The sequence below is a fragment of the Sus scrofa genome, chromosome 4 (genome assembly GCF_054392235.1).
Source record: "Sus scrofa isolate SSC_HxYL_T2T_F1_AM1 chromosome 4, Sscrofa_HxYL_maternal_Yorkshire_Landrace_v2.0, whole genome shotgun sequence".
Lineage (NCBI taxonomy): Eukaryota > Metazoa > Chordata > Mammalia > Artiodactyla > Suidae > Sus > Sus scrofa.
Window position 1 is genome coordinate 100389205 of NC_139386.1, and position 26754 is coordinate 100415958.

General features: G+C 40.4%; 1 protein-coding gene across 5 annotated transcripts in view; it reads left to right on the forward strand.

Moving 5' to 3' along the window:
- GATAD2B (GATA zinc finger domain containing 2B) overlaps positions 1-26754 on the forward strand; it is a 97795-nt gene that overhangs the window by 20713 nt on the left and 50328 nt on the right. For 2 of the 5 annotated variants that reach the window (XM_021089803.2, XM_085022909.1), the window contains exon 2: positions 12049-12090. The exons of the other annotated variants lie outside the window; for them this stretch is intronic. The gene's annotated coding sequence lies outside the window, so the exon portion shown is untranslated. The remainder of the gene's footprint in view (positions 1-12048; positions 12091-26754) is intronic. 5 annotated transcript variants of the gene reach the window in all.

A 26754-nucleotide genomic window follows, 5' to 3' on the forward strand; every position in this document is an offset into this window, starting at 1 on the left:
TGGCAATGCCAGATCCTTAACCCACTAAGCGAGTCCAGGGATCGAACCGGAAACCTCATGGTTCCTAGTCGGATTCGTTAACCACTGAGCCATGACGGGAACTCCCTATTCAGACTTCTGAATTGTCAATCTAAATGTAAAAGTCTTGATAAGTTGATTTTTTTTTTTTTTTGTCACCTCAATCTTTTAAAATCAGGATAACTTCAGGAATAAGGAGCACATGCAGTTCTCAATTGACTGCTTTTGTAGAAACTCCTTACTAGAGTTCTAGTTGAACTCTCAGTAGGCAGAGGCAGAGAGCCAAACACTGCTACATTAGCAGGGTTAATACTTTTTTCAGGGAATGGGGATGTTAAGATGAATAAGACCAAATGTTTTATGTGACTTAAATTTCCTTTCTGACCAGTTTTTCTGCTCAGTGAGTCAGTTGTATTTGTCTTTCTCCTCATCGAATTTCTCTTCTTTTACGGTGAAGGTGATTTATTTTTATTCAATAGATTTAAATTTTGTTTAGTGAATTTAGGACTTAGTAGTAGGCCTTCACCCGCCCGGAGTTAGAGTGTGTGGGGGGGTTGCCTTTGCTGGTACCATGACCCCACACATATTTTTTCTTTTATCCCATATTCAGGGTCTAATGTCAGGAATAAAAGGAAACAAACTTAGTTTTTGTAAACATCCCTAAGGAATGACAGGAAATTTGACTATTTCAAGAGCATGATATGTGTTCAAAGTTACCATCTTCTTTGGGATTAAAATAGCATTAGAGTCTTTCATTAATTTATTGTTGTTAGTGGTGATGTCTTGCTTAATTCCTATTCAGGAACTCATTTTATTTTCAAGGAGCAAAACTTGTCTTCTGGGCCTGTTTTATTATTAGTTCTAAGTTTTGGATTACTGTGATAATTTCCTTCTGTTGATTGATCAAAAGACTTAGATCCACTGCTGATCTTTAGCTTCCTTATTGCTTGACACCGGTTTTTGGAAATTAAGAGGAAAAGAAACTGGAAGCTTCAGCTGTCTTATCGTACCACCTGCTTGTGGTGTAAGCCTAAGTAATGGCAACTATGGACGGGATTCTAATTTTAAATTGTTGGAAAGCTTAACAGTTTTGATATATATGGCGAAATTTATTCCTGGAGTTTTCCTTCCTTCCTCCCTCCCTCCATGGCATATGGAAGTTCCTGGGCCAGGAATTGAATCCCGAGCCGCAGCCAAAACCAGTTGTGGCAATGCTGGATCCTTAATCCATTGCACCACAGAGGGAACTCCTGGAGTTTTCTCTTATCTCTTCTAGCTTAACAAGAAATATCTTTAAACAAACATATTTTGGATAAAATTAGATTAGGGCCACTTTTGAGACTTCACTTGGGAAAGAGATAATATCAGGAAAGAGAAAGTGCTGGTGTCAGGGAACTATATCTAATCTCCTAGGATAAACCATGATGGAAAATAATAAAAAAAGAAGAATGTGTATATATGTATGATTGAGTCACTTTGCTGTACAACAGAAATTGGCACAACATTTTAAATCAGCTATACTTTAATTTAAAAAAAAAGAGAAAGTGCTAGTGTCCGTCAGAATAAACTCCGTGGAGAGAAGGATTTTGCTTATTCTTCATAAAAACTTTAAACTTGAAAAACAACCTAATATATATATATTTTTTCTTTTTCGGCCATACCCAAATGGACTTTAATCCATTACAATATAGTTGGTGTTTTTTAAAGACATAGTCCTAGGTCCCTGTAGAAGAAACTTTTCTTATGCAGATATTTCCACTTCGGAGCAGCGTGGTGTAATTTTGATTATTTGTAGAGAAGAAATGACTTATTTAGCCATCAGTGTTTCCCTGAGAATCACTAATCTTTCCCTTGTACTCCATTGGGTAGCCTGAGGCATCTAGCACAAAAAGTCAAGTAATCCTATTTGAGGTAATTGTCATTTGTTCAGGTTTCCTGGGTTATATAAGATTATTTTGGTCTCATATGAGAAAAAAATGGAAAAAACAAAATCAGATCATTTGAGTGCTTTTTATCTTTTCTTCCTTGTAAAAAAATGTTTTAAACAATAGTTAGTTTTCTTTCTTTTTTTTTTTTGTGAGTGTGTCATTTTCAGGCTGCACCTGAGGCAAATGGGAGTTCCCAGGCTAGGGGTAGAATCGGAGCTATAGCTGCCAGCCTAACACAGCCACAGAAACTCGGGATCCAAGCCCAATCTTCGACCTACACCACAGCTCATGGCAACAAAGGATCCTTAACCCACTGAGCAAGGCCAGGGACCGAACCCGAAACCTCATCATTCCTAGTTGGATTCGTTAACCACTGCGCCACGACGGGAACTCCAAATTTTTCTTTTTTAAAAGACCCTTCTGGAGTTCCTGTTGTGCCTCAGTGGTTAACGAATCCGACTAGGAACCATGAGGTTGCGGGTTCGGTCCCTGGCCTTGCTCAGTGGGTTAAGGATCTGGCATTGCCGTGAGCTGTGGTGTAGGTTGCAGACGTGGCTCGGATCCCATGTTGCTGTGGCTGTGGTGTAGGCCAGTGGCTACAGCTCCGATTTGACCCCTAGCCTGGGAACCTCCATATGCCTCGGGAGCGGCCCTAGAAAAGGCAAAAAGACAAAAAAATAAATAAATAAAAGACCCCTTAAAAAGGGATCCTAATATAGATGCTTTGGATATAAAAAGCAATGAAACAAAAACATCTAGTCTGATGACTTTTTTTCTTTAAGAAAATATGGATGTACAGGTAGGAATATAAGATCTTCTAAACTCCTCTGCAGTTAACATTTCTCTCTCTCTTTTTTTTTTTTTTTTGGCTGCACCTGTAGCATGCAGAAGTTCACAGGTCAGGGATCAAACCTGCGTCAGTGGCAGCTACCTGAGCCGCAGCAGTGACAATGCCAAATTCTCAACTTGCTAAGCAACTGGGGAACTCCTGTAAATATTTCAGTCAGTATTAGGAATTACTTTCTTGGTCTGAAAATTTCCATCTTTTACAAGCTTACAAGCCCTTATGGGTCCCTCCTACTTTCCTTTTTTATCCCCTTTATCTGCCCTACTTGTTGGAATAGAGAATCTCGTTCTTGTTTAAGTGGTATTTTTGCTTGGGGATAGGCCTCTGTTTTGGTATTAGGAGCCATAATGTTTCATACCTGATGTCATGCAGACCTCTTTAATGCCAGTTACAGATTTTCGTTTTTGTTTTTGTTTTTGCTTTATGTAGGGCCACTCCCTGTGGCATGTGGAGGTTCCCAGGCTAGGTGTTGAATCGGAGCTGTAGCTGCTGGCCTACGCCAGAGTCACAGCACGTGGGATCCGAGCTGTGTCTGCAACCTACACCACAGCTCATGGCAATGCCGGATCCTTAACCTAAAGAGCAAGGCCAGGGATCAAACCTGCAGCCTCATGGTTCCTAGTCGGATTCGTTAACCACTGAGCCACGACGGGAACTCCCAGATAGTCTTATTAGAGGGATTTTTCTTTCTGTATGCCCATGCCATGCAGAAATTCGTGAGGGATAGAACCTGAGCCACAGCAGTGACAATGCTGAGTCCTTAACTGCTAGGCCACCAGAGAACTCCCATTAGAGGGTTTTTTTTTTTTTTTTTTTTTGGTGTCGGAAGGCACATCCTCAGCATATGGAAATTCCCAGGCTGGGCATTGAATGCAAGATGCAGCTGTGACATAAGCCACACTGGTAGCAACACTGGATCCTTAACCAACTATGCTGGGCTGGGGTTTGAACCCTCACTGCTGCAGGAAAATGCTGGATCCTTAACCCTCTGTGCTACAGCTGGAACTCCAAGAGGGATTTTTTTTTTTTTTTTGGTCTTTTTAGGGCCGCACTCATGGCATATGGATGTTCCCAGGCTAGGGATTGAATCAAAGCTGTAGCCGCCAGCCTACACCACAGCCAGAGCAACACCAGATCCAAGCCGCGTCTGTGACCTATACCACAGCTCATGGCAATGCTGGATTCTTAACCCACTGAGCAAGGCCAGGGATCGAACCTGCATCTTCATGGATTCTAGTGAGAGTCATTTCCTCTGAGCCATGATGAGAACCCCCAGGAGGGGTTTTTGAAGAGCCTTTCTTAACTTTCAAAGTCAAAGGTGGGGAACTCTCAGTGAATAGGGTATACAACTCTAACCTCAGATGTGATTATCAATCTTAGAAAGCTTTATAGGTAAAAAAAAGAGTGGTTAATTGGAGCTGTGTGACTGAGGGATGGACCTGAATGCTGTCAGCTGTCTTGAATTCAAGGGTAAATCATTGCATCATCAAGAAATATTTAGGGTCTTCTGGAGTCCCACTGTGGCACAGTTGGAATCTAGATGTCTTGAGAGTACTGAGACACAGGTTTGATCCCCAGCCTGGCATAGTGGGTTAAGGATCCAGTGTTGCCCAAGCCGCGGCTTAGATCACAGCTGTGGCTCAGATCTGATCCCTGGCCTGGGAACTCCCATATGCTACAAGACAGCCAAAAAAGAGAAAAAAAGGAAAGAAAGACTTAGGGTCTCCTTTCTCTGCCCCTCAGGAGTCTTGGTTCTGAACCATTTACACTTGATTTCTAGCAGCATCGAAGCAAGGAAGTGCTGCAAAAAGATACTCGCCTATCAGTTTTTGTTTCATTGCGTTTTTTTTGATAAACTTTTTAAAAAACTGAGGTGTTGTATATGTATAGAAAATGTTTTATGGAGTTCCGTGGTAGCCTAGCAGTTGGGAACTCTCCATTGTTGCTCCTGTAGGTCAGATTTGATTCCTAGCCTGGGAACTTCTGCAGAAAAAAGAAAATGTTTTATAGAGATGACCAACAACCTACATAGAGATACAGAAAACTACCTCTGTCCAAGAACCTTTCTCATGCTCCCTCCTAGTGATAATCCTTCCCCACCTCTAAAAGTAACCTTTGACACTATTCTAACCTTTCCTCTGGTGGTATTAGTATTAAACTGCAGGGTTGAAATTGTTGGTAATAATAGCCACAGACCTCTTTTGAAGATACAGAACATATTTTGAAGATACTCAAAACTTAATAACAGAAGTTTATTGAAGGAAAAAGCATGTGGGTGGTGTTTTAACTCTATGGTAATGGTTCTCACTTGGGAAGAATTTTGCCCCTTAGAGGACGTTTGGCTTTTTATGGGGATTTTTTTTTGCCACAGTATGAGGAGGTTCCCCGGCCAGGGATCGAACCTGCACCGCAGCAGTGACCCTAGCCACTGCAGTGACCACATAGGATCCTTAACATGCTGAGCCACACAAGAACTCCATGGGGATATTTTTGGTTCTCAAAATTGGAGGTGCTGGTGCTATGGCATCTAGTATGTAGAGGCCAGAATAAGCATCCTACAGTGTACAGAGCTCCCTGCGATAAGAATTATCTGGCCCAAAGTGTCAGTAGTACTGAGGTAGTTAATTTTAATGTTGAAAATATAGATAGCATTTTGAAGATGCTTAAAACTTAAAAGTTTATTTTAAATTCGACGGTCACACAGTTACCACTTATCTCTTTCCAGATCTGTCCTTTTATATTGCCCTTCATTTTTCTTGTTAGTGTGATATGAGGTGGTTGTCTTGAAATTATGGTGGCTGGATGCCTTATAAGTCTACCACAAATTGAAGTGAATTCTGAACTTGCCCAGTCAGGACAGTAGGCTAGTTTCCAAAATGATTTCTCCATCTCTGATCATTAATAGATGGTTAGATCTAGTTCTAGCATAGCCTGTTGAGCATAGAAATTCAGTGACATAATTAAAATGGAGGATAGGAGTTCCCATTGTGGTTCAGTGGTAACGAACCTGACTAGTGTCCATGAGGACATGGGTTTGATCCCTGGCTCTGCTCAGTGGGTTAAGGATCTGGCATTGCTATGAGCTGTGGTGTAGGTTGTAGATGTGGCTTGGATCTAGTGTGGCTGTGGCTGTGGCATAGGCCGGCAGCTGCAGCTCTCATTCGACCCCTAGCCTGGGAACTTCATATGCCTCAGGTGTGGCCCTAAAAAGACAAAAATGTTAAAAAATTTAAAAAGTGGAGGATAGATTTTAAGTTTATGGAAATCATCCTTAGCTGTGATAATTTATTTTCTTAGATTCTTTCTCTTTTTTTTTTCCCCTGGTTGGAGACTTAAAAATTGGAACATCAGCATATAGAGGGTTGCTGCAAGTGTGTTGTGTGTGTGTGGTGTGTGGCATTGTTTATGACTTGTTGATGAAGATAAGAGCAGTCTTCCCAACAGAAGTGAAAGAAGAGACGCTTAAGGTAGATAAAATTATCTGAAGCTCTAAGCAAAGCTGTTTGTAGACTGGGAGCTCTAACCTTGGAAAGCTGCAGAGGGAGAGACACTGGTGGATAACTAGTAACAGAAAAGAGCCAGGTCGAAAAGAATCCCAAGTGCTTATAAACTGTGACAATATTAATTTAACTACTAAAACATGACTTTTCTCCATTTTCTCTTTTGCACTTAATTGATGACAGGTGTTACTACATTAAGATGTTTGAGTTGAATTTTTATTGTCAGATAAGTATAAATAAACATTTGTGACTTGTCTGAAAAGAACTTGGTGCCCCTAGAAAGATACAAGGGAAGGTACAAATAGGAGAGAATGAAAATAGTCAGCAGTCAGGTATTAAGAAATGAGATGTTCTCAGGCCTGGTCACTAGGAATCAATAGCATTCTGCTGATACAAGGATGAGAATAAGGTAGGGATTTAGGACTATGCTTATATGCCTTGTGGATCCCTGCTAGAGTTGCTCTGTCTTTTGGAAGAGAAGAATTACCATTTTGTAGTTGTTAAATACTAACTTAATTTAGCTTTAGGTGATTTTCATGTTTCTTTTTGCCAGAGGTAGGCAGTGAAATTCCCAGTGCCCTTGGGAAGGTATACTACCCTCATAGAAAAGACTGGCCTAGGAACATTTTGTGTCTCATGAGAGATGAAATAGTTGATGTAATTTACTTCTATTTGGTGATTAAGTCATAGAGAGTAGGGTATGACAGTAAATTTTTTTTTTATGATTATTTGTAGTACTTGAGTCAGTAGAGGTCTTTGTGGCTTCTACAGCAATCTTTATTTCCTGTAAACCCAGGAGTGAACACATTGAGGAATACTACCTTGAAAAAAAACAGTACTTCTTAATTTAAATACTGTCTCAGAGTAGGGAGTTTTGTTCTCATTTCTTTTTGTATCTGTGTGAGACCCAGTCTGTGTCCTATTTTATCAGGCAGTGTATTTAGTGGGATTTTTTTTGACTTTAGTAAAATTTCTTTTTGGTCCATGCCTATGCCATGTGGAAGTTCCTGGGCCAGGGCTTGAATCTGCATTACAGCAGCAACCCCAAGTTGCTGCAGTGACAATGCCAGAGCCTTAAGACCTGTTGTACCACAAGGGAACTCCTGCTGAATTTTTTTTTTTTTTTTTTTTTTTGTCTTTTCATTTTTCATTTTAGGGCCACACCTGCAGCATATGATATAGAAGTTCCCGGGCTACAGGTCAAATCAGAGCTGTAGTTGCCGGCCTATACCACAGCCATAGCAGCATGGGATCTGAGCCACTTCTGCAACCTATACCATGGCTCATGGCAATGCTAGATCCTTAACCCACTGAGCAAGGCCAGGGATTGGACCTGTGCCCTCATGGATTCTAGTCAGGTTTATTACTGCTGAGCCACAGTGGGAATTCCCTGAAGTTTTTTTTTTTTAAGTGTTCGATTCTATGAAATTCAAATTTATCTGTTAGAACTATCTTCAAGCTTTTAATTATAAGTAATTTGAATCCTGAATTTGGCCTCTTTCCTCATGAGGATTATCCTTGATGATTTGACCTTCCCAGACATTTATCTATCACATCTCTTTTGTATATATCTAGATTATGTATGCTTATTAGCCTTTCAAAAGAAGTCCTGGATGAAATCTTCTAGCAGTAGAAATTATATATGCCTGCCAAAGAGTTTGTATTTTTCACTTCAGTTGTATTTAGCTGATATTTTCCCTAGTCTAATAACTTAGAGTAGAGATTGGCACAGCCAGCATAGTGAACTGGGCTCTTGAGTTTTGGCTAAGAATGCTCTAGTCATCATACTATAGTGGACCAAGTATGGGCATTGGAGCTGGTATCTGCTGTTGTTAACTGAATGAACAACTTTGTTCAGATTTCTTAATTTTACTGGGTTAGTTTCTGTATCTATAAAACAGAGGACCCCATGTTTCTGGTTTGTTGCATGGATTAAATTAATATTTACTGCACTAAATACTCAGCGGATGTTAGATCTTTTCTTAGAGAATTTGATACTGTTTAGAGCATCACACCTTGGATAACATTTATTAAGAAGCATTTCTAAATTTACAGTTTTCAGCTCACTCAGTTAACTCTGGTTTTTAATGATGATTTAGCTGAAAAGAACAGAGTCACTGGCTACTATTTATAGTTCTTAATTTTTGAGGATCCTGAAGAACAATACCTGTTGGTTTGAGAGCATCTCTGTTCCCTCTGGACTAATCAATTTAATATAAAGGCAGACATTGTGGTAAACATAGTTTAATGCCTTAGCCTGTATAATGTTGGAGAGTTGATAACACTTGGCTAATGATAATCACTACCAACAGCTTAATCATATCTAAGTCTTTTAAAAAAATAAATTAATTAATTTTTGGCCACACCTGTAGCATGTGAAAGTTCCCAGGCCAGGGACTGAACCCATGACACAGCAGCGACCTAAGATGCTTAAGTGCCAACGTTGGATCCTTAGCCTGCTGTACCACAAGAGAACTCCTCTAAACCTTTTATATTATCTTAAAGACTGATAAAAATTGACCATTGTTTGGAGTTCCCTGGTGGCTCAATGGGTTAAGGATCCAGCATTATCACTGCTGTGGCTCATGTTTCTGCTGTGGCACAGGTTCAGTCCCTGGCCCAGGAACTTCCTCATGCTGATGGTGTGGCCAAAAATATATATGTATATATTGACCAGTGTTTAAATGCAGTCAAGGAGTTGTTGTTGTGGCTCGGCGGTAACAAACCCGACTGGTATACATGAAGATGCAGGTTTGATCCCTGGCCTTGCTCAGTGGGTTAAGGATCTAGTGTTGCTGTGAGCTGTGGTGTAGGTCACAGATGCAGCTCAGATCTGCTGTGGCTGTGGCATAGACTGGAGGTTTCAACTCCCATTCAACCCCTTGCCTGGGAACTTCCATATGCCGTGGATGCAGCACTAAAAAGACCCCCACCAAAAAGGCAGTCATATGTATAGACTTAAATGGGCATGATCTCTGAATGATTGTTAAAAGGTAGACAAATCTTCTCTACCTTTCTTAAACATGTAACTGGTGAGTTTCATTTTGAAATTCGTAATTTGTGTCTTGTGGAAATGTGTTGAGTAAGAGGAAAATGGATTATTTCCTTTGCCCCATTTATCATAGGCATCATGTTTCCTTATCTCCTGAAATGACAGCATTGTCTATATCTGGAGACCTTTGATGGGTTCCTATTAAGTATTGTGACTGAGATGGTACACCACCATTCACTTGAAGCTTAGCTTGGAGTAAATGCAGTTTTCTTTTGTAGTTTGTAAATTATCAACTGCCTTATGCCAGTGATCAATACTACTGGTCTATTTCAGATTTAGCGCAGTGTTCCTTTTCTGAAAATTGAAGTTAATATTAGATTGCTCAGGAAAAGTTTTATTTACTAATTAATATCTTTGGGGGGTTCCTGTTGTGGCACAGTGGGCTAATGAACCAGTTCTGTGGTGTTGCTGTATTGATCACCAGCTCCACGCAGTGGGTTAAGGATCCATTGTTGCTGCAGCTGTGACATAGGTTGCAGATTTGATCCCTCACCTGGGAACTTCCATATGCCATGGGTATGGCCAAAAAAGGGAAAAGAAAACAAAAACAAAAAAATAATATTTTTGCATCAGGTATTGATTATTTTTCTCTATATTCTCTAGACTCTGGAAGCTTTACTATTTAGAAAAAAACAAGGTTTTGTGAGAGATTCTGATGGAGTAAGTGTAATTATTTGAGTTTCAGAGGCCCAAATGAAGCACTTATTTGGGTGATATATTGATAGGAGATAACAGTTGAAAAGTAAGGAAATAGTCATCCCACCCCTGTTATTCCTTGTTTTTTATTTCCTCTTTTTTGACCACACCCATGACATATGGAAGTTACGGATTTTTTTTTTTTTTTTTTTTTTTTTGCTGCCTCATGGTATATGGAGTTCCTAGGTCAGATATCAGATCTGGGCAACAGCCACAGCTGCAGCAATGCCAGATCCTTAACCCACTGTGCCAAGCTGGGGGTGGAACCTGCGTCCCAGCGCTCCCAAGACTCCCAAACCCGTTGTGCCACAGTGGGAGCTCTTGGAAGTTAAGGATTTTTAACCTGTTGCACCTGGTGGAGGATTGAACCCACACTGACACAGAGACAACACCAGATCTTTAACATGCTGTGCTGCAGTGTGAACTCCTCGTTACTTTTTATAAAAAGCTCTGGAGTAAAGGTCCTTCAATCAATAGATCTCAAACAATTACCACTGCCTTACATCCTCTTTGGTTTGCTTGGATTTCTTCCTCACCACCTTCTGACCCCTTATCAGTACTCTTGGGAAATAAAAACTAAAAACTCCTTACAAAGTGATTGGAGACAGTTGCTCAAAGAAAAAGAAAAAAAAGAAAGAAAAGAAAAGTTAATTGGGAAGCCAGGCTCAGACATGTCTAGAGGCTTAAATCAAATGACATGGGATATGTGCGGCAAATGGCACATTGTGGCTGAAGAGTTTGTTGGAATTCAAAGAGGAAAGACTGTTCTAGCTGGGACACAGAAAAGTGGAATAAGGTTGCAACCATACCATGGCTAGGCCTAAGCCATTTAAAAAAATTATTATTTCTTAAATTGTAAAAATATATATATATATATTGAAAGGGCCGGGAGTTCCAATTGTGGCTCAGTGGGTTAACTACCTGGCATAGTTTCCACGAAAATGTGGATTTGATCCCTGGCCTTGCTCAGTGGGTTAAGGATCTAGCAAGCCGAGCTGTAGGATCCACAGATGTGGCTCTGATCTAGTGTTGCTGTGGTTGTGGCGTAGGCTGGCAGCTGCAGTTCCAGTTTGACCGCTAGCCTGGGAACTTCCATATGCTCCAGGTGGGGCTGTAAAAAAGAAAGAAAAAGAAAAAAAAAAAAAATTGTAAGGGCCCAAGCCATTTTTTCATATACTGTCATATATATGTTTATGTACTGTCATGATTACTATGCTGTGAAACCTTGCTATATGATTTTTTTAGGTGTGGAATCAGCTGTCCTGAGTGGTATGAATTGATAGGGCTAAATGAGATAGCTATCTGTGGGACAGCTTCAGGAAAAAATCTTTAGTGAACACATCTACTGTCTAGTGTCTATTCCCTAGCACTAGCAATAAGGAGTAAAAAAAAGGAGCTTGGTTGGCAGTATGTCTTCATTATTTGGTCATTTGGCTTATGTTTTGGCACTGATGCTGTGATTTTCTATCTTGGATGTTGGCTTTGGAAAGTAAACAGTTAAAGCATCATGATTTGAGAGGAAAGTAACTGTCATGAATGAAGGCAAAGTTTGGCACTAGGCCAGAATAATGGGGGTGTGATAGTTGGCGTGGGGAGGCTAACTGATTTTTATACCACAAATGACTTTAAAAAATTAAGAGATAATTCTATGTCCTGAGGTTATAAACCGGCTACGACTGGTTTCTCTCCCCCCACCCCCGCTAAGCATCCTGGGTAAAAGTAAGCATCCCCTTGTTTCTTTTGTTTAATATAACTACGCCATGTGATTGGCAGGGCAGTGCCCGCTTGGAGACTGGGTTTGTGCAGGTCTCTCAAGGGGGCTGGCACGTATGGGGCCACCCCTGTGCTATAGAAAGAGCTTCTCTTATGATAGAAAAGAGAAAGGGAATCTTTCCCCACCTCCCCCCTAAAACAACAACAAAAAATGAAAACAAGCCAAAAACCTAAACCCATCTCTTATTCCTTCTTTTCCTCCTTTTTCTGTTTTCCTCCCTTTCTTGTCTCCAGCTTTCCTGGCAGCTAGAGGAGGGAGCAGAAAAATGTATACCTGTAAGTACATTTAACTGTCTTGCCCTCTCCATTCTCTTTTCTCTTTTTCGAAAAGCAGAAGCTCAGTTCTTCACAACCTTATTGTGACTGTGTTTAGGTGATATGCTGATGTTTCTGATGAGATTAAAGTAATAAATACTGTTACTTTTAAAAATTTGTTGCAAAATAATTGTTTCTCATACAAAGCTCCTTTCTGTTTTTGGATCCTCAACCCTTCTGTTTCACCCTTTTGTTGTAATGGTCTCTGGATTCTAGTTTTCTTCGAGCTGAAGCTGTGAGAGGAACGTTATGTTAAGGTCTTTTTCTTTTTTAAAATTTCTTTTGTCTGTAGCAGTGATGGCTCTAGCTCCCCCTTATCCTCACTACTCCCCCCCCTTTTTCCATGTCAGCTCCAACTCTGCTCTGTGAATGGAGTCAACCAGCTGACTGAGTGCTGGCATCATGCCAGGGGCTGCAAAGCAATGAGAATGTGGGCGCGCTCGCGTGTGTAAGTGTATACAGAACACAAAGGGAAAGGCCTGCAGTCTAGGAAATCACAGGCTATTATATAAGGAAGTCTGCGTCATCTCTGCTTACTTTGGCTGATGGACAAGGAAAAGGGGAAGGCTCAGAGCAAGAAAAATACCCTCTTGGTATATATACATACACATTTTTCCTTCCAGTCTTTATTAAAAATAAACGTATTTCTGTTGTGGCAAAAGGAGAAGAGCGTCTCTGTCCAAGTGGTAGTGACCATGTTCTGGTGAGGTGTAGTAACTCTTGTAGGTGGTCAGGCAGTTTGTTCTGAGTCTCTTCCTGCTCCCATTTAGAGGTTTGTGTGCTTGGGGAAAAGGGGCGACTAGAAGAGATATGCCTCCTGAATTTAACAGCTGTGATTTGTTAGATGCTTTTTTCTTTTCTCCAGACTGTTTCTAATCATTCAGGATTGTCAAGGGTATGGGGGAGGGAGGGGTGCTCTTAGAAGCAAAAAACCAGGTAATAGAGCAGATACTATTTACTAGCTATTCCTTTGAGTCCCCCCCCCCCTTTTTATGTCTTGTTGTTCTATTTAGTATATTATAAAAATGCAGTATTCTCCTCCTGCCATCTGCTGCAGAGTTAGGGTTGTACAAAGGGAAAGTCAAACAGCACATGGAAGGAAGGGAAAATGAAAGATCTAAGCTTCCAGACATTGCAAGTGTTACAATTTTGGGATTCATTTGAATGATTGTATCTTTAGTTGGTCATTAAGAAGTCAAGATTCGTTTAAAAATTACATTTCAATTTACCACCAATTTTTCGTAGTCTTAATTTCTCTTTATGTGCTTCCTAGGTGTGTTACATATATGAAACAGCTTGCGTTAGGTGGATGTACAATAAGTGGGTAGGGAGAGTTTAGAAATAGGAGAGGACTTTTGAATTAGTTTGTCCTATAATAAGGTTGGTCAGGTTGCAGTCTACGGGAAGTTCCTTAATCAGTCTTTTTGTATCTTTGCATTATAGCCTATGAAATTGTGTACTTGCCACATTTTCACAAGCAACAGGCTTTAAAAAACCGTGTATGTTTCTTTTTGCTTTGTGAGTTTTGGTGCAAATATTAGGAGATGCATATGAGGTTATACTTTCTTTAACGGTTGCTCCCTCAAACTTACCATAGAGGCTGGCCTGCTTATCACCTAGGTTGCCTTCAGTTATTTCCCCACCATAAGTAGCTGGAGCTCATTCTTCTAAACGTCCTTTAGAAACAAATTACGGGAGATTGTTTCCCAGTCACTTGACTATCAGAACACAAAACATAAAGACCAGCCTAGCTCAGATCTAGAAGCTCAAGATTCATTCACAGTTGTGTGATTCCCTAGTTCCGAATCTGCAGCATGTGGAAGTTCCTGGGGCCAGGGATTGAATCCCAGCCACAGCTGGATTAGCCACATCTACATGACAGCTGCAACAATGCTGGATCTTTTAACCCACTGCACCTGTCCAAGGATTGAACCTGCCTCTGCAGCAGCTGAGCCACTGGAGTTGGATTCTTAACCCACTGCGCCAAAATGGGAACTCCAATTCCCTAATTCTTAGAAGTAACACTAACTTTTTTTTTTTTTTCTGGCTGTGCCATCAACACGTGGAAATTCCCAGGCCAGGGAGTGAACCTGCACTGCAGTTGTGGCGTGCTCCACAGCTGCAGCGATGCTGGATCCTTAACCTGCTGCACCACAAAGGAACTTCCAATAATTAACTTTTTAAATTTAAATTTTTTATTTTTTGGCTATGCCATGCAGCATATAGAAGTTCTGGGCCAGAGATAGAAACAATTAACTTTTTGAGTTGATTATTATCCTCATACTGTTGTTTGGTAATGCGTCCATGGGAACCAGCCATTTTACAGGTATGTATATATAGTGTTGTCATGTTTTAATTCTGTCTGTATGATGCTTGCTTATTACACTGATGGGTTTCAAAGAAGATGTTTTATAAGAGTTCCCACTGTGGCTCAGTGGGTTAAGAACCTGACTAGTATCCATGTGGATGCAGGTTTGTTCCCTGCCCTAGCTCAGTGGGTTAAAGATCCACAAGTTGTGGCATAGGTCACAGATGCAGCTTGGATCTGGCATTGTGACTCTGATGTAGGCCAGCAGCTGCAGCTCCAGTTGGACCCCTAGCCTGGGAACCTCCATATGCCATAGGTGTGGCCCTAAAAAAAAAAAAAAAAAAAATCTCTTGCAGCCTTTTATTTTATTTATTTTAAAATGATTTTTATTTTTTCCATTATAATTGGTAGCCTTTTACTTTTAACTTTTCTCTTTGTACCTGGAAGCAGATCAGTAGGGATAATCTTTTGATTAGGTAGTTAAAATCAGTGAGGCGTAAGTTAGCACATTCTGTTAATGGACATTTTCCCCCCTTAATTCCAGAGGCTCTAATTACTGTTTAGGAGTGACTAAAAGAGTAGTTTCGAAGGATGTGTGAAATCTGCCCTTTGACCACCTCTGTCTCCTTTATTTCTAATATCCCATTTTATTTTTTTTTTAATTTTTTTTTTTTTTTTTTTTGTCTTTTTGCCTTTTCTAGGGCCGCTCCCGCGGCACATGGAGTTCCCAGGCTAGGGGTCTAATAGGAGCTGTAGCCACTGGCCCATATCAGAGCCACAGCAACGCGGGATTGAGCAACGTCTGTGACCTACACCACAGCTTACGGCAACGCCGGATCCTTAACCCACTGAGCAAGGCCAGGGATCGAACCTGCAGCCTCATGGTTCCTAGTCGGATTTGTTAACCACTGCGCCACGACGGGAACTCCTCTAATATTCCATTTTAAATGATGTCTGGCAGCTTTCCTTTTGTATATGTCAGAACTTTTCTGCTGATTTATTATAATTATTCATTACAATATTTTATTATAGGGAGTTCCTTTCATGGCACAGTGGAAACAAATCCAACTAGGAACCATGAGGTTAAGGGTTCGATCCCTGGCCTCGCTCAGTGAGTTAAGCATCTGGCATTACTATGAGGTGTGGTGTAGGTCGAAGACGTGGCTTGGATCCTATGTTGCTGTGGCTGTGGTGTTGGTCGGCAGTTATAGCTCCAATTTGACCCCTAGCCTGGGATCCTCCATATGCTGAGGGTACAGTCCTAAAAAGCCCCCCCCCCCAAAAAAAAACCCATGAAATATTTTAATATAATAATATATTGTCATTTTTGTGCTGATTTATCATAAGGTGATAGTGGGAGAAGGCTGCTTACCTTGTATTCATTAGCTTTTTAGACTGCACATCTTAACTTGTCCCATTTAAGCATAAGGTTCTTTATGATCCTTGATACATTTTGATAAACAAAGCAGTGTGTCATCTAAGGGAAAATCACTTGGGCTCTTCCATTCAAGGATGTGAGGCAAGGTTGGTATAGTAAACTCAATGATACAGAAGAGACACTGTAAAAGCAGGTAAACAACAATGATCTATCTTTACTTAGGATTAGTCTTAACAGTCGGCATTTGAAAAATCAATAATGACAATATAGACAGCTTAGTTTGATGATTAGGAACATGGGCCTTGCAGTGAGAAAGACCTGTGTTTGAATCAGGCTTAGCTGTCTATATACAGACTGTGAGACTTTGGAAGATTATATGTTTGTTTTCTCCTGTAAAAGGAGAATTATTTAAATTATTAAAGCCCTCCTTTAAAGGGCTTTAATGAGGTAATGTATTGTAAAGCACTTTAGCACAGTGCTTAGCAAATAATAACAGCTCAGTGAATTTTAGCAGCTGTTACTAATATTCCTGTCTGTTGGGTTTGTGTGTTAATGTTTTCAGTGTTCCTATTAGTTTTTTTAGCCTGTCTGTAGCGATTTCATTTTTAAGTTTTTGGCATCTTTTGAGTTAGACTGGGTTGATTGACCTGTATGTTGGAAGAGTCTAGATTAGGAGTCAGCAAATTACAGCTTCTCTCTTTTTTTTTTTTTGGCTGCACCCACAGCATGTGGATGTTCCTAGGGCAGGAACTGAACCTGCACCACAGTAGCAATTCAAGCCACCACAGTGACAAACCAGATCCTTAACTTGCTGTGCCATAAGAGAACTCCTAACTACTCCCTGTTTTTATTTTTATTTTTTTTAATTTTATTTTTTTATCTTTTTTTTTTTTTTGTCTTTTCTAGGGCTGCACCTGCAGCATGTGGAGGTTCCTAGGCTAGGGGTCTAATCAGAGCTGTGGCTGCTGGCCTATGCTACAGCCACAGCAACACCAGATCCGAGCTGCGTCTGTGACCCACACCACAGCTCATAGCAACGCCGGATCCTTAACCCACAGAGCAAGGCCAGGGATTGAACCCACAGCCTCATGGTTCCTAGTCAGATTCGTTAACACTGAGCCACGATGGGAACTCCCTACTACCTGTTTTTATAAGTAAAGTTTATTAGAACACAGCCACACCTTTTGCTTACAATAGCGGAGTTGAGTAATTAATCCACAAAATCTAAAATATTTACTCTCTGGCCCTTTGCAAACAGAAAAGGCTTGCAGACTCCTATATATCAAGAGCCTTTTCTAACTAGAAAAATGAGTCAGAGAGCAAATTCTAGAAATGAAAAGAGAAGTAATTAATATAGACTAGGTTTAAATGGACCAGATGGAATTAATCATTTCAGGTTTTTAGGAACAGGATTGTGTAACCTGGGGAATAGTGGGAAGAGGTCCACTGACATAGCTGATATGACTTAGGTGAAGGAAAGTACCATTTGGAGTTAGGTAATAACAGTGCTTATGTGCTCTGTTAGAGGCATTTCATAGTAGTGGGAAATAAGGAAAGTACAGAGAAGAGAGAATTGCTACCACATAGTTTGCGTTAAACCTGAAAAATAGTATGAATTGGTAGATTACCTGTTAAACTAGCATATTAGTTAGAGTAGACAAATGGTTTTTTTTTTTTTTTTTTGTCTTTTTGCTATTTCTTGGGCCGCTCCTGCGGCATATGGAGATTCCCAGACTAGGGGTCAGCCTACCCCAGGGCTACAGCAACGTGAGATCCGAGCTGTGTCTGCAACCTACACCACAGCTCACGGCAACGCCAGATCGTCAACCCACTGAGCAAGGGCAGGGACCGAACCCACAACCTCTTGGTTCCTAGTCAGATTCGTTAACCACTGCGCCACGATGGGAACTCCGACAAATGGTTTTTAAAATGTGGTCTAAGGACTCCTGGGAATCCCTGAGACCCTTTCGGGGAGTCTTGAGATGAAGGCTGTTTCATAATATTGCAAAGGTATTATGTTGCCTTTTTCCCTGTGTTGGCATTTGCATTGATGATCCATAAACAATGGTAAGTAAAACTGCTCTGTTACCTTAGCATGAATCAAAGCAGCGGCACTAGAGAGTGCCCTGGTGGCTCAGCAGGTTAAGGATCTGGTGTTGTCACTGCTGTGGCTCCGGTTACTACTGTGACACAGGTTCAGTCCTTGGCCTAGGAACTTCCATCTGCTGGTGGTGTGCCCCTCCAAAAAAAGCAGTGGCATCAAAATGTACTAGTAGTCATCATTGTAGTCTTCATTGCCATGCAGTTTAAATTTGCAGATTAAAAAAAAAAAAAGATCTAGTTTTACAAGAATTTTTTTTTTTTTTTTTTGGTCTATTTAGGGTTGCACCCGCGGCATGTGGATGTTTCCAGGCTAGGGATCGAATTGGAGCTGCAGCTGCTGGCCTTTACCACAGCCACAGCAATGCTGGATCCCAGTCTCATCTGTGACCTACACCACAGCTCATGACAATACCAGATTCTGAACCCACTGAGCAGGGTCAGGGATTGAACCTGTGTCCTCATGGATACTAGTTGAGTTCATTAACAGTGAGCCACAATGGGAAATCCTAGACAATGGATTTTAAAGTATCAGTGTGAAAAATTTATTAATAATATTTCAAATTTTACATTGTAGCTAACCTTTAGAAACTACTGTGGGGTTTTTTTGAGGTAAATTTCTCCTAACAGAATTAACTGTTTCAAGTTGTATAATTCGGTGGCATTTAGTACATTTACAGTGTTGCGCGACAACCACCTAAATCAAATTCCAAAGCATTTTCATCACCCCAAAAGGAAAACTGCCCATTAAGCAGTTTCTCCCCATTTCACCTTCCCTCAGCACCTTGCCACTGCTAGTCTGCTTTCTGTCTTGATGGGTTTATTCTGGATATTTCATATAAATGGAACCATGCAATATGGGACCTTTTATGTCTGTGTTCTTTTGACTTAGTGTAATGTTTTTGAGATTCATCCATACTTGTAGCATTATAAGTACTTTATTCCTTTTTATGCCCGAGTAATATCCACTGTAAGAATATACCACACTTAGCTTATCCATTCATCAGTTCATTAACATTTGGGTTGTTTCTACCTTTTTTGCTATTGTGAATAGTGCTGCTATGAACATTTTGTACAAGTTTTTGCTTGAATACCTGTTTTCAGTTCTTTTGGATATTTACTTATGAATGGGATTCCTGAGTCATATGATAATTCTATGTTTGTGATAATTCTAACTTTTTAGAATTATCAAAAGAGGAAAAAATCTTTTTCTGAAGCAGAGGTCCCACACGCAGTATACTAGGATTCCACTTGCTCCACATTCTCTCCAGCACTTATTTTCTCTTTTTGATTATAGTCATCCTAGTGGGTTTGAATTGGTGTCTCATTGTGGTTTTGGTTCACATTTCTCTGTTTTTTCTTTTTTATACTGATTTTTAGTTTTTTCATTATAGCTAGTTTACAGTGTCCTGTCAGTTTTCTCCTGCACAGCAAGGTGACCCAGTTGCACATACATGTATACATTCTTTTTTCCTCACATTATCATGCTCCGTCACAAGTAACCAGACATAATTCCCAGTGCTATGCAGCAGGATCCTATTGCTTAACCATTCCAAAGGCAATAGTTTGCATCTCTTAACCCCAAATTTCCTGTCCCTCCCACTCCCTCCCCCTCCCCCTGCTTGGCAACCACAAGTCTGTTCTTCATGTCCATGAGTTTCTTTTCTGTGGAAATGTTCATTTGTGCCATATATTAGATTCCAGATATAAGTGATATCATATGGTATTTGTCTTTCTGACTTACTTCACTCAGTATGAGAGTCTCTGGTTCCATCCATGTTGCTGCAAATGTCATTATTTTGTTCTTTTTTTATGGCTGAGTAGTATTCTATTGTGTATATATACCACATCCTCTTAATCCAATCATCTGTTGATGGACATTTAGGTTGTTCCCATGTCTTGGCTATTGTGCTTGGTTTTTTTGTTTTTTGTTTTTTTGTCTTTTGTCTTTTTAGGGCTGCGCATGTAGCATATGGAGGTTCCCAGGCTAGGGGCCTAGTCGGAGCTGTTGCTGCTGGCCTACGCCGGAGTTAGAGCAATGCCAGATCCAAGCTTCGTCTGTGACCTGCACGACAGCTCATGTCAATGCCAGATCCTTAGCCCACTGAGCAAGGCCAGGGGTCGAACCTGCAACCTCATGGTTCCTAGTCGAATTCATTTCCACTGTGCTACAATGGGAACTCCTTGGCTATTGTGAATAGTGCTGCAGTGAACATGCGAGTGCATGTGTCTTTTTCAAGAAAAGTTTTGTCCAGATATATGTCCAAGAGTGGGATTGCTGGGTCATATGGTAGTTCTATGTATAGTTTTCTAAGGAACCTCCATACTCTTTTCCGTAGTGGTTGTACCACTTTACATTCCCACCAGCAGTGCAGGAGGGTTCCCTTTTCTCCACACTTTCTCCAGCATTTGTTGTTTGTGGACTTATTAATGATGGCCATTTTGACTGGTGTGAGGTGCTGCCTCATAGTAGTTTTGATTTGCATTTCTCTAATAATCAGTGATGTTGAGCATTTTTTCAAGTGCTTGGTGGCCATCTGTATGTGTTCTTTGGAGAAATGTCTATTTAGGTCTTTTGCCCACTTTTCAATTGGGTTGTGGCTTTTTTGCTGTTGAGTTGTACAAGTTGTTTGTATATTTTAGAGATTAAGCTCTTGTCAGTTGCATTGTTTGAAACTATTTTCTCCCATGCTGTAAGTTGTCTTTTTGTTTGTTTTTTTTTACAATATCCTTTGCTGTGCAAAAGCTTTTAAGTTTGATAGGTCCCACTGGTTTATTTTTGCTTTTGTTTCTGTTGCTTTGGGAGACTGACTTAAGAAAACATTTGTAAGGTTAATATCAGAGTGTTTTGCCTGTGTTCTCTTCTAGGAGTTTGATGGTGTCTTGTCTTACATTTGGGTCTTTAAACCATTTTGAGTGTATTTTTGTGCATGGTGTGAGGGTGTGTTCCAATTTCATTGACTTACATGCGACTGTCCAGTTTTCCCAGCACCACTTGCTGAAAAGACTCTTTTTCCCATTTTATGTTCTTGCCTCCTTTGTCGAAGATAAATTGACCTAAATGTCTGGGCACATTTCTCTAATGACTAATGATGTTAAGCATCTTTTCATGTGCTTTTTGGTCATTAATATATCTTTTGGATAAATGTCTCTTTTGGATAAAGGTGCTTTGCCCATTTGTATTGAGTTTCGAGTATGTCAAAGATGAAGATATCCACAATTCTGATCATTTGAAAAGAATATTAGAATACCCCTCTCTGTTATCAGTATGAACTGATGAGTTTTAATCTTATATGTATATTTATGCACACATACGTATAAATATGGATGTGTTTATGTATGCAAACATTATTTCCTTACTCTGATTTGACACCGGTGCAGTGAGCACAGTTGACACCAGACCTTGGTTTCTAAGTGACATTCTCCCATAAAAGGAACCAGAGCTTCTTGGAGAAATGACTAGGGCAGAGAAAAAATTCACATGAATCTGAAACATCATGTGGTACCAGAAAGTAATGAAATGGAGTTCCCGTTGTGGCACAGTGGAAATGAATCCAGTTAGTATCCATGAGGATGCAGGTTCAATCCCTGGCCTGGCTCATTGGGTTGGAGATCCACCTTACCGTGAGCTGTGGTGTAGGTCACAGACACAGCTTGGATCCCACATTGCTGTGGCTCTGGTGTAGGCTGGTAGCTGCAGTTCCAGTTTGACCCCTAGCCTGGGAACTTCCATATTGCCATGGGTCTGGCCCTAAAAACCAAAAAAAAAAAAAAAAAAAAAAAGTAATGAAATGCTAGAAAGAAAAAAGTGATGGGGAGCCAACTTGAAGGAGCTTCTAGTGACTACGTCTGGGACAATTTGAAAAACAATGATAATAGTGAATTATTACCCATGTGATAAAATAAGTGTCCCCAAGTCCATACTGCTATAAATAAATATTTGAATAAATAAATAAATGAGGAGGGGGGACAGCTATTTATTACAGTAAAATTCAAAACAATATATGAGAATGGAAACATTAGGCAAATACTACAGTACTTGTGGCACACAAGAATTATCTGTGCATGTTAAAATTAGTGGCTGTAAGTTTGAAAAATGGGATTTTGTGTAAACTCTTGGTTTCTCCCCATAATAACTTTACAGTGCAGACACCACCTCAGTCAAGTGATTAAAGTTAATAACATCACCTGTAGTTCAACATATGGACATCATTACTTCCTGATATAACACACTGAGAAGGACACACCATTGCTTTTTTTTTTTTTTTTGATGTTGCCAAAAATATATAACCTCAGTCTAATCATGTGAAAACATCAAGCAGACCCAAATTGAGAGACATTTTATAAAAGAACTGGCCAGTACTCTTTAAAAATGTAAAGACAAAGAAAGACTAATAAACTGTCACAGACTGTAGGAAACCAAGGAGACATGACAGCTAAATACTCTGTAAGACTGTGGTTTGTATTTTGGATCTGATTAGGCTATCAGTAGGAAAACTGGTGAAATTTGAATAAGGCCTGTAGAGTAGTAGTTAATAGTGTTAATTTCAACACTATTCTGTTTCCTGGTTTCAGTATTTGTACTATGGGGGTATAAGTTGTTGATGTTACACCTATACTTCAGTTAAAAATTAATTTAAACAAGTCCGGAAACAAATCCGACTAGGAACTATGAGGTTGCCGGTTTGATCCCTGGCCTCGCTCAGTGGGTTAATGATCCAGTGTTGCTGTGTGGCTGTGGTGTAGGGCAGCAGTTCTGATTAGACCCCTCTCCTGGAAACCTCCATATGCTGCCAGTGCGGCCCTAAAAAGCAAAAAAAAAAAAAAAAAAAAAAAAAAAGAACGAAAGAAAATTTAAACAATTACTTCAATTTAAAAATAATTTTTTAAAAAGATGTTAACATTAGGGAGAACAGGGTGAAGAGTATTTAGGGACTTTTCTGAACTATTTTTGCAACTTTTTTGTAAGTTTAAAATTATTTCAAATCTGAAAAGTTCTTTTTAATGATGAGTTCATTAAAGACTTTAAGTCTAAATTTTAAAAAGTGCTCTTCCTTTTCTAACTATATATCTGCTTAAGACCGGATATTTTCTCCACGTACTTCAACTAAAACAATGTATCACAGTAGATCAAATGCAGCAACAACTATGAGTTCAGCTATCTTTTTCTAAGCCAGACATTAACAAAATTTGCAAAAACATAAAATAATGCCACTCTTTATCACTTGTTTTTTTGGGGGGGAGAAATAAGGTATTTTTAAATAAAGGATATGTTATTTATGTTAGCGTAGAATGTGGGCTTATTTTTTTAATGAATTAGTGTTTTTTTTTTAATTTGTTTTTTGTTTTGCCTTTTTGGCTTTTTCTAGGGCCGCTGCCGCAGCATATAGAGGTTTCCAGGCTAGGCGTCAAATCGGAGCTGTAGCCACCGGCCTACGCCAGAGCCACAGCAACTCGGGATCCGAGCCGCGTCTGCCAGCTACACCACAGCTCACGGCACACACGCCGGATCGTTAACCCACTGAGCAAGGCCAGGGATCAAACCCGCAACCTCATGGTTCCTAGTCGGATTCGTTAACCACTGCGCCAGATGGGAACTCCGAATTAGTGTTTTAAAAGTTCTGTTTTAATTTATAATATGACTATTGATAGCTGTAGCCCACAAGCAAAATCTCTTTGGAGTCTTGTGGGTTTTGTTTTTTGTTTTTTTGTTGTTGTTTTGGTTTTTTTTGGCTGCTCCCATGGCATGTGGAAATTCCTGGGTCAGGGATTGAACCTGCACCACAGCAGCCACCCAAACTGCTGCAGTGACAATGTTGGATCCTCAACCTGCTGCACCATAAGAGCATTCCTGGAATCTTAATTTTTTAGGAGTGTTCTCTCTCTCTCTTTTTTTTTTTTTTTTGGCCATGCTTGCAGCATGTGGAAATTCCTGGACTGGGGACTGAACCCATACCACAGCAATGTGACCTAGGCTACTGTAGTGACAACACCAGATCCTTAACACACTGCACCACAAGAGAACTCCCAGGAGTGTCCTCAGGATGCCTTTAGCATCCTGAGACCAAAAAGTTTTCAGAACCTGGAGAGTATGCCTGACAGCAGAAACAGAGATCCAAAAATGTAATGGATCAAACAAGATAGAGAGTATTTCTTTCATGTTATTGCCCAAGGTGGTTGGTTCCTTTTGCTCTGTTCCATGTGGTAATATAGGAACTCAGCCTTTTTTTCTACTAATTTTCCTGCTGCTCTCTAGAACAATGGTACTTACTCGTAAGTTGCATCAGAGTCACCCAGAGGGCTTGTTAAAACATAAAACATAGTTCCTATCCTAGTCCCTGTCCTTGGAGTTTCTCATTCATGGGTCTGTAACAGGGCTAGAAAGTTTGTATATCCAGCAGATTCCCAAGAGATGCTGATAGACTGTAGCACTGGGACCAACTTGTAGGGTATTGTCCTCCTTTTCAGGCTTGAAACTGGGTGGCTGCCAATAGGAAGGGGGAAAAGCATGAAAGAGTTTGCTTACTTTTTATTGTTCTTAGGCAGAAAGTAGCACAATCACTTCCTATTTATTCCATTGGCAAGAATTTAGCCTAACAATCAGCAAAGGAGACTAGGAGATGTAGTGAGCTGAACACCTATGTGGCCAGTACTTCCCTCACTATGGAAGGAGGGGAGAATTATTTTATTTATTTTTTTGTCTTTTGTCTTTTTGAGGGCCATACCCATGGCATATGGAGCTTCCCAGACTAGGGGTCTAATCAGAGCTGTGGCCACCAGCCTACACCACAGCCACAGCAACACCAGATCCAAGCTGCGTCTGTGACCTATACCACAGCTCACGTCAATGCTGGATCTTTAACCCACTGAGCGAGTCCAGGGATTGAACTCGTGTCCTCATGGATGCTGGTCGGGTTTGTTCCCATGAGCCATGATGGGAACTCCCAGAAATAAATCTTGAAATTAGAATCGTGTCAGCCTTAGGCCTCTCCTCTGACCCCTACCAAAACAGCATGCAGATGAAAGATCCAGTTATTCATTTAACACATAATCGTTGAATGATTTTTTTATGTGCCAGGAACTTATCTGGGAACTGCGGGTATAGCTGTGAATAAAGTAGACAAATCTCTTACTCCATGAAGTTTATAAGCTAGTAGAGGAAAGAGAAAAAAATAAGTTAGGATTTAGGTGTGCCTTTGTTTTCAGTGTATATCAGTTTAAGTAGGACCCATGATATATCTTAAGACAAATTCTGATTCAGTGTCATGTTTGTAATTTTTGCACCTTTAATGTGGAGAAGTGAGTTTTGTTTCAGCAAAAAGTTAATAAAAGTGAATTGTGGTTTCTTTGAATCCCAGCATCCTCTTTTTCAGGCTTGATGCTTTGTAGCAGCTTTAGTGATGTTTGTAGTAATCTGCCAGTGTCTTCCATAGTTGGATCAGGTTATTTTCTCTGATTTGCCAAGTTTTTTTGGTTTCGGTTTCAGTTTCGGTTTGGGGGTATTTTTTAGGGCCTTCCTGTGGCATATGGAGGTTCCCAGGCTAAGGGTCTAATTGGAGCTGCAGCTGCCAGCCTATACCACAGCCACAGCAACACCAGATCTGAGCCACGTCTTTGACCTACACTGCAGCTCACCAGCAATGCCAGACCCATAACCCACTGAACAAGGCCAGGGATCAAACCCACATCCTCATTGATACTAGTCAGGTTCGTTACCACTGAGCTACAACGAGAACTCCTGATTTGCCAAATTTATTTCTAACCTCTGGTTGACAATATTGCTAGTATAATGATATATTATGGTACAATGAGCAACTTAGCATCTAATATGTCCTGGGTGTTTTTGTCCTGTGTGAGACAAAAAGAGATCAGGGAGATCTCTTTTGGTTCCTTGTTATCTAAGCCTTCTTTTAATGAGAAATAGTTAATAGAGCTCAGATATGCACATTGATGCATACTCTTCTCAAGCCCTTGTCCACAGCCTTTTTTATTTCACCAAGTGCTAAATTCCAGAGATTATTACCTCTAGGACTGTGTGGAAGCAACTTCTAAGATGACCCAATAAAATGGTACATTAAGAGATAATTTTACTCTTTGCAGCATCTAACATATTCTATAGCCATTTTATTTTTCCTTGGGGGCTTTTACACCCATTTGAGGAATTTGTTTTGCAGTTGCGTTTGTATGTGTTTAAGTTCCTTTAAGAAACTGAAATAGAGAGGTCCCATCTTAGGCAAGTGCAGAGTTAATTGCTGGGAATGATTAGCAGTAGGAAGCATTAGATAGGTTTTTTTGTTTGTTTCTTTGTTTGGTTTTTTTTGTCTTTTGCTGTTTCTTTGGGCCGCTCCTGCGGCATATGGAGGTTCCCAGGCTAGGGGTCTAATCGGAACTGTAGCTGCCAACCTACGCCAGAGCCACAGCAACATGGGATCCGAGCCGCATCTTTGACCTACACCACAGCTCACGGCAACGCCGGATCTTTAACCCACTGAGCAAGGGCAGGGACCGAACCCGCAACCTCATGGTTCCTAGTCAGATTCGTTAACCACTGTGCCATGATGGCAACTCCCGCATTAGGTAGTTTGGAAGGAGCTCAGCTGTCTGATTTGCATTAGGGTAGTTTGAAGATGTGGAGAACAGAACCATTGCTCTGTGATCTTTGCCAGTACCTGCAAGTACAGTTTGCTTCTGGTTTGGGAGAAGTCAAATGGCCATTCATTCAGTTTACACATGCAAGTAGTGGGCACGAGTCCACCAAAGCCCTGTTGAGATAGAATTTATTTGTATGGTTATGTTTGCCCCTTTAAAGTACAAGAATTTTCATTAGAGAAACTAAATT